The sequence below is a fragment of the Protopterus annectens genome, chromosome 2.part2 (assembly GCF_019279795.1).
Source record: "Protopterus annectens isolate FY-2018-M chromosome 2.part2, PAN1.0, whole genome shotgun sequence".
Lineage (NCBI taxonomy): Eukaryota > Metazoa > Chordata > Ceratodontiformes > Protopteridae > Protopterus > Protopterus annectens.
This window is the reverse complement of record NC_056730.1, coordinates 240,075,315-240,079,782: the sequence shown is the minus strand read 5'-3', so window position 1 is coordinate 240,079,782 and position 4,468 is coordinate 240,075,315. Positions and strand designations below refer to the sequence as shown.

The window sequence follows — 4,468 nt, the reverse complement described above, 5'->3', positions numbered from 1 at the left end:
TCCCCAGTAAAACTCCCACTGGCAAAGCTATACCATTGAGATATCGGCTGAGAGTGCAAGACATGTTCTGCACCAGACACTCCAAAGCCAGCAACTCAAATGCTCTTACAAGGGTACCCAATTATACTGAATGAAATTAATATCAATTCAAATGGTAGTGTTTGGCCAGTGATGTAAGGTTTTCAGGAGTGGCCAGAGCTGTCACCAAATATATATAACTACTCTCAGAGATTAAAATATTCCCTAAAAGACCAGCCACAATAAAAAGTTTAACTATGTTTAATAATAAATAATAAAAGAACATGAAAATACTAAATATCTATTTACAATAAACACCAGAATTTCAATCACAGGAAATATTAAAAATAACACAGGTGAACAGGTTCACACAATTACAGAAAAACAGTACTTAACTAATATCACTATATTGTCTTGACTGATCTAAAGAATTATTATTCCCCAGTTACTTACTAAAGCAAGGCAAGATGTAAGGCAAGATGACGTACGTGAGTGGTCCTTCCTTGTCAGGTTACAAAAACAGACTGCCATGAAACTTCACTCTCACCTAGTAATAAAATATCATGTTTAGTGATGGATTACAGAATGACATCACATATATCTGGTCATCTGACTTCTAGTTGCCATGCTATCTCCCCCCCTCCAGCTAAAAGCTGTTAGGATTTAGCACATATATGTCAATAATACACATACACAGAGCCTTGCTAAGATCTGCTGCAACTCCTGGAAGTCATAAGGCAATATCAAGCTCCACCCTTATATAGTGGCAATTAGTTCACCCCAAAGACAATGCTGACAATGCATAACATTTCCTAGTACAGACTCTTTATCTCCAGCTGCACTGACAACTGCAAGATAACATTTTTATGGCCTAGGCCCAGTAATTTAATTTCAGAACATTTTTCAAAGTTAGCTGCAGCTGGACTGTGATTAACCTCTTCTCTTCCAGTATCCTCTGTTAAGATATATATATATATATATATATATATATATATATATATATATATATATATATATATATATATATATATATATATATTTTTTTTCCCAACAGTTACAATAATGCATGTATATTTCTTCCTCAGTCCAGCAGGACATACTGTTGGTACATTTTAACACAAGCAGCTTAACAAAAACATTTTTAACACAAGCTTCTGTACAAATCAGTTTGATATACAAACAACATGTAATTCTTTACAAAATTCCAGTTAGCTGTCTTGGCATATGTTACACATCCATTGCCCTACTGCATAGCTGACAATACCTCACATCATCACACATACTCTTCTGAGCATTGGCTGCAAAAACATCCCTAACATATGCTGTTCAGCTAATTTGAATGCTACAACATCTTAGCAGCATATGTTTGCTCACCATGAAAATGACTGTGTCCAGATTCACTGCTCAGTGCCACTCATCGTGCAAATTTTGTACATTTCTAAATCACACCACTGTTTTGCATTACCCCTACTTACATTCCCATTTAGTCTCTTTTCTGTAATAGTGCTCTGTAGCATATCAGTATGGGATCATTTGCATTTGATGCTTACCAGTCTACTTTCCCTAGTAGAGTGATAGAGCTACATATATATCTGAAATGACCCATCTTGTATGTTGCTGCTCATTTGGCTAGTTATCTGAAAACAATGCACTATTTTTTTCTGAATCCTGAGGTCAGTGTTTGTTGTCACATGAAAGCTGGTTCATTTTATTATTTATGTAACAAGACTACAACTAAAATTACCCTTTTAGCCCACTTCTGTTACCTGCATAAACAAACAAATAAGGACACTGTGAATGGTCAAGGTTCTGAAAAATATGTTATGACAAAGCAAGATACTGCCAGCACAGCTATCTGGAATTTTGTAAATAATTATATGTCATTTCCGACTATCAACATGATTTACATAAGATACTTGTATTACTACTGTATTAGAACTGTATGCCATGTATATATGGAACTAGGTTTGTACAGGTGTGGGTTAAAGAGGTTTTTTATAAAGTGCTTGGGCTTAAAATGTAACCACAGTAGGCCTACTGGAAAAGAACAGAAATGCACATGCTCTATTGCAACTGTTTAAATGTATATATGTTAACAGTGGAAACTGGAATGCAGGAGGTTAACTTCAGAAAATAGTTAACATTATTTTTTATGGCTATGCAATAAAAGATGGTATCTTTCAGTTTTCAGTGCAAAAAGAGACAAAGAATCTCTGCTGAGACATTTTCTGCATTGCCTTAGTAGTGAATTAATTACTACCCCTGAAAGTATGAAGAAATATAATTGTTTTATGACTTCTAGCATCTGCCAAAGATCTGAAGTCTATGTATTTTCTCAGGTAGATGCTAAATACTGCCAAGCTTCGAGCAGTAGGGGATTCACTTGGGATAGAGTCAAATTACAAGAAATTATGTCATTCTGTAAGCTATTCCAGCAGTAATATTTGAGACATTAATTTGAGGAGTCTCTTACTGAGACAGGGCTTTCTGTATTCTGTCTTGGACCTGACAAGAACCATTCACCACAACATCTGCTCTGCTCTCTAAGTAAGTTTCTGTGGTACAGTAACTCTCTTAGATATAGTTATGTATATAGAGAAGGTTAGTTTAGATATTTTTCTTCGTTTATTTGAGACTGTCCATCAAGGTTGTTTTAAATATTTCCTGTGGTTTTAAACTCTGATGTCACTGGGAATATATATTCAGTATTGTCTTATTTTATTATTTATTATTAACTATATTTATCCTTTCTTTGTGGTGGATTTGTGTAGAGGTATGTAAGTTTTGAGACTAGTTGCATATTTATTTGGTCACACTGTGTGGGCCACTCCTAATAGCCTTGCTCTTGATCAAACTATCATTTGTATTAATATTAATATTACACAGTATGATTAGACACCCTTTTATTAAGGGCCTTATCTAGCTGATGAGGAGTTGACTGGTGGCTGTGGTAACTACCTTATAGTCTGGGCAGAAGAAGGCATAGCTAGTAAAACTGTTTCAGTTTCTCCCAGGTATGTGTGTTTGTGTGTGTGTGTGTGTGTGTGTGTGTGTGTGTGTGTGTGTGTGTGTGTGTGTGTGTGTGTGTGTGTGTGTGTGTGTGCGTGTGTGTGCGTGTGTGTGTGTGTGTGTGTGTCTGTGTAAATCAAACTTCAAAGAGTGTGTGTCAGCTATTTGGGCAGGAACACAAAACACTGGTTGGACAGAGAGAGTGCTGGTAGGTCATGGCTTGGTCACTCAGCTGAGATCTCACCTCTATAGCTGTGCCACTGGGGATTCTTATTGGTGATCTGGAGAAAGAGGGAGAAACCAGTCCCAGAATGACTGTGGTCTATGTGTGGTCTTAAGGGAAATTGCACTTGATGCAGAGAGCTTCATCTGGAAATACTGTGTATGTACCTGTTATCCTCCCAGTGAATGTTCCCCACTGGTGCCAGTGGTGATCCTTGATTACTGTTCCAGTGGTGGATCATCATATGTATGTGTACATATATATATATATATATATATATATATATATATATATATATATATATATATATATGTATGTATATATATATATATGTATATATATATATATATATATATATATATATATATATATATATATATATTCTGGACCCATGGTAGCCCTTGTTCCTGGGTGCAGAGCGATAGGAAGTTTTGAGGTTCTGTGTTTGTGTCAGGTATTTGATATTCTGACTTTTGCGGAATGTTGTTGAGGATCGGTCCACTTGACCACCTGTGATTGGAGTTAATGATAGTAATGTAGGTTCTGTAGTGTAGTGGTAATCACATCTGCCTAACATGCAGAAGGTCCTGGGTTTGATCCTCAGTGGACCCATTATGCTAGAGAAGGGTAAGTAGGGGTAGGCAAATTCTTCCCTCAGTATGAAAGAGAATATCTGATTTGACTTTAAGAGTGAAACTCATGAAAAGATTATCTAAACAGGCTTTCTTGTAATAAGAAGCATATGAAAATGTGTTAAAAACTGAAGCATAACTGATGTGAGGTTGTGCTTTAGCACAGCACAGTGGTCAACCTAGTGAACATTAATAAGGTCTTCTTCACACATGTCCGCAATCTCAAAGGAAGCACCTATATCTATTCAGAACTGGTGGTCAAGAACACCACATACACAAATACTGTAGATATAGCAAACCTACAGGCTGACAGATTCAGTGAAAATGTCACCCCTCTGACCCCCATCAGTAAATAAGGACATCCTCAGTACCTGCCCCCTCCTCTTATCTCTAATGAGGAGGTCATCACTGCCCTCTCAAAGGTAAAAAATACCCGATAACATCCCAGGCTGCATCTTACATGAACTCGGGCATGAACCTGCAGCACCATTAGGCACTCTATTCAACCAAAGCCTGAGTACTGGCTTTGTCCCAACTGAGTGGAGGACAGCCACTGTCATCCTTTTACACAAAGGTGGAATGTCCT

General features: G+C 37.0%; 1 non-coding gene across 1 annotated transcript; it reads left to right on the top strand.

Moving 5' to 3' along the window:
* Positions 1-3,789: 3,789 nt before the first annotated feature.
* Positions 3,790-3,862, top strand: TRNAV-AAC. Its single transcript has one exon. It is a non-coding gene; the product is annotated as a tRNA-Val (tRNA).
* The last annotated feature ends 606 nt before the right edge of the window (positions 3,863-4,468 follow it).